This window comes from Mesoplodon mirus (genome assembly GCF_964341445.2).
Source record: "Mesoplodon mirus genome assembly, chromosome: 3".
In the NCBI taxonomy this organism is placed as follows: domain Eukaryota; kingdom Metazoa; phylum Chordata; class Mammalia; order Artiodactyla; family Ziphiidae; genus Mesoplodon; species Mesoplodon mirus.
In genome coordinates this window covers 9,044,437-9,054,147 of record NC_138978.1, presented here as the reverse complement: position 1 = coordinate 9,054,147, position 9,711 = coordinate 9,044,437, and positions in this window count along the sequence as shown.

Sequence of the window (9,711 nt, the reverse complement as noted above, 5' to 3'; positions counted from 1 at the left end):
CAGCATGCTGCCGCCTTCCCAACCTTGACCCGCCCAGCACTGCCACTCTGTATCTATGTGACCTTGGGTTAGTTGCTTAATCTCTCTGAATTTTTTTCTGCGTCTAGAAAATGGGGACAGTGATAATCAGTCCCCAGGCAGTGTGAGGCACAAAGGAGGCACTGAATATGAAAAGGCTTTGAAATGATTTCCAACTGTCCTTTGGTCCACAGTGTACTAGCCACCCAACAAGTCTGATGTGATCCGGCCACTTCCTTCCCTGAGTGGGTACATCAAACTGGAAGAAACAGAGCAGAGAAAAACCAAAACACTGTTTGAAAATCACAGGCCCCTGTGAGAGGGCAGGCCCTCCATAGGAAGCTCATCAGAGAAGGGCCTAGAAGGCAGAGCCGTGGACCCTGGGTGCCACCAGGATTCATGATGGATCTAGATTTGATCTGGAGACCTTTCCTCCAGTGCTTCTTCTCAGCTTGACCCAAACACGCTGGCTCTGTGTTTCTTGGCCTAAGGTCTGGCAGGGTGGGGGAAAGCCCAGGTGTTGTTGGTCAGGGTTGTTCCTTGTATCTGAGGATGTGATCTTTTCTCTTTCTGAGCAAAGACAGCAGGAAAGGAGGAGCAGAAGTGAAGGAACCGAGTGGAACGCTGTAGGGTTAGAGTCGGGGCATCTCTCTTAGGCTCCCAGATCCTGCGGCCCATTCTCTGGTTGCTGCCAAAATTCTGAAAGAATCGAAGATCATTATGACTTGTCAGTAAGATCGTCTGTATCCACACATCATTGACTCAGAGCCGGGAAAGGGATGTGATCCTGGGGAAGCACATGCCCGGGGGGCATTAGGGTGGGCGATTCTGCTCCTTCCCTCTTCCTGGGTTTTACTGGAGATGCTTGGACATTGCTGGGAGGTGTGAGAGCCCCCTCTCCAGAGAGGCATTTGTTTGTGTGACTGGTCAAAAGGTGGGGGGGGCTGATTCTGAAATACTTGTCCCGATGGCACAGAATTGGAACTTACGGCAGCATCCACCGCTAACTTTTATAGGCCACAGTCAGGCTCCTTAAATACTCCTCCTTGAGCCTTAAAACGCAGCCAATAATTCCTAATGTTCCTATTGCTTTGCCGCCTCATCAGGGTCCTATGAAAATCACTGCTGGGTGAGCGCCATCCTGGGACGGCTTCACTGAACACTTAGTGATATTACCGTGTCCCTCCAGAGGCTGGTGTGCTCAAGTCGGGCATCAGAGAACCCATCGGAATGCCCTGTGGACCCCTTGGTGAGCGTGGAAAAGGCAGAAAGGAAATTGCCTGTGCCCTGCCGTGTCCCAGGAAACAGTGGTCGTGTTAGACACCAGCCAGAAAGAAAGCCATATAAGTGGGTGTTGCCCAGGACAAAGCCAGCCCCCTCCCCCCCGCTACACTCTAATTCTCTGTCCTGTGGCATTTTCTTCATCCATACTCCAGCAATCCTCTTTATTTTTATTGAAGTATAGTTGATTTACAATGTTGTGTTAATTTCTGCTGCACAGCAGTGATTCAATTATATGTTCAATTATATATATATATATACACACATTCTTTTTCATATTCTTTTGTATTAATGGTTTATCACAGAATATTGAGTATAGGTCCCTGTGCTCTGCAGTAGGAGCTTGGTGTTCATCCATCCTGTATGCAGTGATTTGCATCTGCGAGTCCCAAACTCCCAATCCAGCAATCCTCTTTATGTCACCGTGTGTATGCGTGTGTGTGTGCGTGCGCGCGCACCCGCACGAGTGAGCTCACAGGCCGTCACTAAATGTGTGTTGACTGCCTCTCGCCTCCCCCTGCCTGTGCCGGTTCTGTCCGGAGTTCAGGCTTCTGCCTCCTCTTCTCTGTCAGGCCTCCCATCTCTCCACGTGGGTAGGTTGGAATTCCAAAGGGGGCATCTGAGGGCTCCGGCCGCGCCGTAATGATCGCTCAGAAACCCAGACAAGGCCAGTTATGGCTGCTGAGGCCTGCGGCCCCCAAGATGCCTGTCTGCAGTGGGGTTTATCTTGGTGTTTGCTTTCACCCGCTGCCCGCCGCTGGCTCACCGCCGATGGCCTTCAGTCTCTGCGGCAGGCAGGAGAGATAAGAGAAGCATGAGGACGCAGTGGTGGGGCCGGGCAGGGTGCCTCCATGGTTCCACCAATTGGAAAGCCCCTGGGAGGAATCCCGAACGCTTTCCTCTCCGAGGAGTCCCCCAGGAGGTGGCCTGAAGGTGAGTGCGTGACCTTCGGCTCAGGCAGCCCAGGGCTGGGACCTGCCGGCAGAGCTCCTGCCCACCCCGCCCAATGGCCCTGACAGCAGCCTTGATGGTCCTGGGAGAGCTGCACAGTCCTGTGATGGGCAGGGTGGGGGCAGGGGTGAGGATCGGTGACCCACTCCCAGTAGGTGCTCAGTGAACTGGTGGCCTTTGAGAGGAACGTGGGGTTGGTGGACATAATCAGGTTTCAGACTCAGAGAGACTTGGGTAGGGTCCCTGGCACTGCCATTAAGTAACTATGTCACTTTGGACAAGTGGCCTTTGTTTCTTAGTGCCTTAGTTTTCCTCCTCTGCAAAATGGGCTCTAACAATTTCCGGCTACAACAGAGGATGGGTGCCCCATGCAGGGGACTCAGCTCAGTAAACAGAGGTCGGGGTTTTGTTTGGATGAATGCATTTCCTCTCTAACCCTGGATTTCACTCTGTGCTGGGAGCTGACACAAGGTCAAGGCTGGGAACACAGCGGAACAGTTCGGGACCGCAATGTGCAGAACTGACTAACCTGCCCTGCTGCACTGACCAATCACCAGTGTGGAAGGAGCCCGGGTGTCCTGAGGCTGGTCCAGTGGCACAAACAGGTGGGTTTCAGGAAGAACCATTGTGAGGGGTGTGATGAAGGGAAGGGGCACCTCTGTTAGCCACTTGCTTACATGGGTCCACTCACACCACCCTACCCCACCCTAGGCATCCCGACCAGAACTTCACGTCCAGACCCTCCTCCGGGCACACCAAAGCACCCACGCCCACATACGTGACAGATGGTGGCCGCTGCTGCCTCCTGATGCTAAAGCTAGCAAACAGACTATGGAAGCCCAGGGCTTCGTGACACGCCACAGACAACACTACCACACACCCAGGTGTTGTGATCCAGATCTGGAGCTGGGGAGCCCAGCTCCAGGAGCCTTCCTGTGATGGTGAGTTTTCTGTGTCAACTTGGCCAGGCTGTCGTACCCAAGGATTTAATCACACACAGATCTAGGTGCTGCTGTGAAGGCATTTTGCAGATGTGGTCAGCATCGACAAGCAGTTGACTTCAGGTAAAAGAGATGGACGTGCCAGAATGTGGGTGGGTCTCACCCAATCAGGTGAAGGCCTTCAGAGCAAAAACTGCGGTCTTGGGGAACAAGAAATGTGACCTCAAGTGTGCAACGTCAACCTCTGCCTGAGCTTCTGGCCTGCTGGCTGGCCCTACAGATTTCAGACTTGCTGGCCCCTACAACAGCATGAGCCAATTCCTTAAAATATATCTCTTTATATAAATACATATATAAAGAAGAGATAAATACATAGACACTTAAAGATACATAAATATATTGGGACTTCCCTGGTGGCACAGTGATTAAGGATCCACCTGCCAATGCAGGGGACACGGGTTCGAGCCCTGGTCCAGGAAGATCCCACATGCCGCGGAGCAACTAAGTACGTGCGCAACAACTACTGAGCCTGCGCTCTAGAGCCCGCAAGCCACAACTACTGAGCCTGCGTGCCACAACTACTGAAGCCCGTGCGCCTAGAGCCTGTGCTCCACAACAAGAGAAGCCACCACAATGAGAAGCCCGTGCACCGCAACGAAGAGTAGCCCCCGCTCGCCACACTAGAGAAAGCCTGCGCGCAGCAACGAAGACCCAGTGCATCCAAAAATAAATAAAAATTTTAAAAAGATACATAAATATAAATTTTCTATTGGTTCTGTTTCTCTGGAGAACTCTGAGACACCCCCAATCCAGCCACCTGATCCCCTGAGGGGCAGCACCCACGCTGCCAGGAAAAGCATCAAAGTGACTGTGGCCTCGGGTTCAACAGGTCTTGACCTTTCACTTCAGACTGCTCTGACTCTCGTTAGCAGAAATGGGTTTGAGTTGACATCCCACGACAGAAGGGGTTTTTAGAAGCCCATCATGCTTTTTGCAACCACTGACCCTGGGGTCAGCAGTATAGACTAGGGGTTGGCAAACTACAGACCGATGGCAGATCCAGGCCGCTGCCCTTTGGTGTAAATAAAGTTTTGTTGGAATACAACCGTGCTCATTCATTTGTGTTCGTCTATTTCCGTGTTGTCTGTGGGGGCTTTTGCACTACAACGGCCGGGTTGAGCAACTGGGACAGAGAGGGTGCGACTTGCGATGCCTATATGAAGGGGGACCTTCTGGGCTTGATTCCTGAGACCCATCCCCAGTGGGAGGTTTGCCAGCTACCTGGGGCCTAAGCAGGGAGGAAAGTGAGTTTTCAGGAAGGTTTGGTGCAGTAGTTCTCAGACCTGGGGGATGAGGGGAGGTGATTATCAAACATGCAGGTTCCCAAGCCCACCCCTGGAGATTCTGAGTCAGAGGCCCGGGTAGGCTCAGAAACCTGGGTCTGCTCCCCAGAGGATCCTGATGCTGGTACCCCAGGCCCCTGTTATAGGAAACCCTGGGTTAGGGGGATTTCCCTGTCCAGGCTGTAGGAGCCAATCCCTCAGTGGTATCTGGGCAGGGAGATCCCCACAGGTACACTAGGCCTTTAAGGGCTTCCCACACCTGTGGTTACCCTGGCCCCCAGGAGAGTCTGGACCCTACCTTGGCTTTAGGATGCAGAGCTGCTGAGAGCCACGACATAGCCTTGCTCTGATCAGATGGCTTAGGGGGGTCTGGTCTGCAGAGCTGGGTGGTGCTGGCTGGAGCTGCTGGCTGGAGATAAGGGACGTCTTCCCTGGTGCTAAGCCAGGCTGCCCGTCGCCAGTTCACACCCTTTCCCAAGACGGCATCTGAGCCTGCCCAGGCCTGGCCTCGGGCGGTGGTGCTTTGTTCTTCCGCGTTCTGCCCAAGCTGGCATCTGCTTGTCTCTGCACTCTGCCTGGAATGAGCCCGCCAGCCTTGTATGTGGCCAGCCTTGTAATCTCTCTAGGACCTTAGCTGCCCCAACTCTAAAGTGGGAGATAAAAATATGAAACTCCCACCCAAGAGGTCTGGTTAAAGGACCAGGATGCAGTCCAGGTGAGGGCAGAGACCCTGTCTGCCTGTTTACTGCTTAGCCCTGAGCAAATGCTCAATCCAAGGTGTGGAGTGAAGGGTAAGTAGCTGGAGAAATACCAGGCTCAGAGTCCCCTCCAAACCCCCTGACAGAGCTCACTGCCTGCACATCTCTGGAGGGGCAGAGAGAGACAACACGGCGGCTTGTTAATCATCATCTCTTTATTTACAGCTCAAGAGAGCGCATGCAACACGCCATCACAGGACTACAAGGGCGTAGCACCTCCCCCCTCCCCTGCTGCCCCAACACCTTAAAGAGGAACGACAGCCCCCCCCACCAGGGAAGTTCCCAAGAGTCAGAAAACCCAAAGACTGAGGCCCCAGGCCCAGGTGCTTCAATTCATTTCCTCTAAAAGTAAAGGCCAGTTCCAGCCCGGGAGACAGGGCCTCAGAGACTGCGAGGTGGTCATTGCTGGTTATTAACTAGGCAAAGTGGATCTCAGATTTGCCAACTCACACCTGAATGCAAACGCCCCCAAATCATCCAAATGTCCCTGACCGTCTGACAGTCCTGTCTCGCCCTCTGCATCCTAGGCCCACGTCTCTGAATCTTCATTGTGCACGAGCACGGCCTGGAGAACTTGTGGTTCAGCAGGTCCCGGTGGGACCGGGATCCCACATTTCTGCCAAGCTCCCAGGTCTTCGTCCCTTTTCCCACAAGAGTGTGGAATGGACATTGACAGTGGGGAATTGTAATAGGGAAGAACCTTTTGTATCCTATGACAAGTCAATCACTAAAGGGATGTTGCCTATAAGCTCAAATTGTACACAATGGCCCATCTCTGGGAACCCTGCTTCCCAGACAATGAGCATTAAGCTAAAATACCTTTGTTTAGCTCACAAGAAACATCCTGACCAGGCCCATCTGTGAATGACTGCAGGGAGGAAGAAATTAACACATCCCTTCTGGAGGCTGATGGGAGCCAGGAAGTGTTTGACTTTACTCGCTCCCCTTTTAGTATAAAAGGAGCCTGAATTCTAACTCTGGCAAGATGGTTCTTTGGGGCACGTGCTCAACATCTTCTTGGTTTGCTGGCTTCCTAGTTAAAATCATTAGTCCTTTGCCCCAGCAACAGCAATAACAACCAAAAAGGATGGAGGGACCAGAAAGCCTCTTGCATCCAAAAGAGGCTGCTTATCCTCCATCAGACCACCGTCCTGACTTAGGATTCAGAAAATACACTCCCTGCAATGGAAGCCCCTGGCTCTTCAGATTGGCAAATCCTGTCACCCCTCCCCAGCACACACCCTCTTGTCTCCCATAGGAGTGAAGGTCATCTTGAAGGTCATGGTGCACCTTTCAACCCCATGAAACCCCCAATGAGTAGCCTAAATGGTTTGATCTTCCGGCCCCTTCCCGCTGTCTCTTCCAGCACGTATTTTTTCCCTGCTGTCCTGTTGTTTTATAAACATGTTCCTTGCAGGTTGCATATATGTTTGCTGTCTCTCCAGCTGCAAAGCGGATCCCCTTCCAGGGAGCTGATGTCCACCATCCTGACATCAGATTTTATTGGATGTGTTGAATATGGCTTGAAGTAAGCATCCACTTGCAGCTTCTCAGTGGTGGAAAGGATCGTGGCTTTGGGAGGTGACTTGTGGCTCCGTGACTCCACAAGGGGCAGGTAAAGCTGTCACGTTCCCATGTGGCGTGGCTTTCATGTCCTCTGACCTTTCACTCATTTCCAGTAGGCTCAGGAGCCCCTCTTGGCATCACCAGACAAATCCCAGAAAGGCAGCCCCATGGGAACGGTGGGTATCTCTGGGGAGTGGCTGGAAGACTCCCGCAGGAGGAATGCAGGGGTCACAGGTGACCGTCCCTGCAACTATTGGTTTCCACTTGGCCTCCAGCTCGGCTCTTCCCGGCCCCGGGGTGGGGTGGGTATTTTTAGAAAGTCCTGATCTTGTTATTATTATTTCAAAGCCACTGACACCTGCAGCTCTGCCGCAGTGGCCAGAATCTGTACGTGCTGCCTCGGGCTGAGCCCAGAGCAGTTTTCCAAACCTCTTTGACCCAGAACCCCATCCCCTCTCTCCTAATGGAGCATCTCACGGCCCCCGTGTTCTAGGGGACACACCTTGGGAAAGGAGCCTGAATAGTGATCTCTGAGTACGTGACGGATTGTTATCTCAAAAAATACAACACCTACTAAAATCATCCTAAAAATAAATTAGCTAACACTGAGGGCTTATTATATGCCAGGCACTGTTCTAAGCATGTTACCAGGATTTTGTGTTTACATCTCACAGCACCCCTATGAAGGAAGATTTATTATCCCTATTTTACAGATAAAGAAATCAAGGCACAGAGATCTTAACTAAGTTTCCTAAGGTCACCGAGGTGGTGAGCGGTGTAGTAGGCCGTTTGTTGGCAGCTGTACCCGTGCAGTCAGCAGGGCGAGGGAAGGGTCTCGGGCCCAGTGTACATCAGAGTCACCTGGACGCTTTGCAAACGCATGAAGCCCAGAGACAACCCAGACCAATTAAACCAGCATCTTCGCAGGTGGGCTCGGGCATCGGTACCTTTGAAAGTTCCCCAGACTGTTCTAATGTGCAGCCAAGGTGGAGACCAGCAGATTAGAGCAGGGATCTGCAAACTGTGGTCCGGGGGCCAAATCCAACCCACGGCCTGTTTTTGTGTAGTCTGCAAGTTAAGAGAGGTTTTTACATTTTAAAATGAAATTTAGAAAATCAAAAGAAGAAGAATGGGTCTGTGACAAGTTAAAATTATATGAAATTCTGTGTCCATAAACCATTTCATTGGAACACAGCCTAAAATAGTTATCTGGCCCTTTACAGTAACAGTTTGTTGAACCCTGGATTAGAGGAAATTGGCTTATGTTCCAGCAAAAGAAATTTAAGATAGACCAAGGAAGAACTTCCTGGTAGAGAGGTTTGTTAAACACACAGGGGGCTTTGGGATCCCTGACTCTGGAGTTATAAGGATTCCACCCACCCTGCCTTTGCAAATGCAAAATGGAAGTAGCTAGGGCAAAGAGATAGGCCTTGAGTTTCTAGCTATGGAACTCCCTTAGTCAGTGGTAGTTCTGTGGGGCCTTTCAGCTTTGTCCTGATCTTCTGTGTTTTCCATCGTTTCTGGGTTCCCCGCCTGCAACCACCCCTGCTAGGGTTCTATCACTATCTCGAATCTGCCACTCCATGTGAGGCACACAGTGTGGGCCTTGTCTGGTCTCAAACAGACAAAACTGCCAGTGGATTCAATTTACAAGTAGCCGGCTTTGATCTCTTGCAGTCCCCCTTCTCCCCAAGATTCCCATGCCCGTCGAACTTGAATAGGGCAAAAAGAGCCAGTGTATTTGGTTTCTCCTAGATCTGTCTGCTTTCCTTGGTGCCGGACCCTTGACCCCAACTGATTTTCCCAGTGGAGTAAACAGCCCTGGCATCTCGTGGGCGTGGTCCCCCGGCTGGGGTCCAGGCCAGCAAGGACTCTGGATGGAGAAGGCTGGCAACCTTCTTTGCCCTGGACCTGAGGGTTGGCCAGGAGTGAGATGTCAGGTGGGGGGATTGAAGTGGCTCTCCTGAGGTGGCCACTAAGTCACATCTGCTCAGAGAGGTGTTTGGGGTAGGCATCATGAGTCTGGCCTGTGGGGGGCTGTTAGGAGAGGTGCCCCAACTCTTCAGTGGGCTCTGCTGCAGAAGTGTAGGCTGGGGGGCCTGGGATGGTCTCTGGGGGGCCTGGGAACCTCTAAGACGTATGCAAAGTGGGTGCACACGGGCAATGTGCGTACTTTTTGAGTCCATGCTTGCATTAGATTCTCAAAGGACGTGAACTACAAAGGCCAAAGAACCCCCCTGGGGTGGCAGGTTTCAGGCAACTCCAAAGTGCATGTCCCGGGACGGGGTGAGCAGGGCCATAGACATAAGAAACAGCTTTACCGTTTACCCCAAACACTTCATGTCCCAGAATACCAGCTCCCAGAGGGCAGGGGTCAATCTGCCCAAATCATGCCTTATAGGCAAGCAGGTGCTTAATGCACATTTTCTCTTGTTTTTTAAATGATATACCTTTGTCCAGGGAAAGAAGAGAATAGTCGGTTATTCCAGCCTTCACCACAGTGAAAGGAACTACCAGGGAACACGTCTCTCTCACCGAAAGCCGTGGAGAACCTGAAATGCGTCCTTAGTTGTGGAGGAGCAAAGACGTGGGCCTTGGAGCTGGTCGGACCCAGGTTCAGATGCCAGCTTCACCCTGACTCTCCAGGACCTGGTGCTTTCAGTGGGGTCTTGGGTCCAGCAGTATTGGCATGCCCTGAAGCTTGTTAGAAATGCAGAATCGACTGAATTGGAATCTGCATTTTAACCAGATCCCTGGGGATTCTTACACAGGTGAAGGTTTGAGGAGAATTGATGTGGGACCCTGGACAAGTCATAAAACTTTTCCTCAGTTTCCTCCCCTGTAAAATGGTGA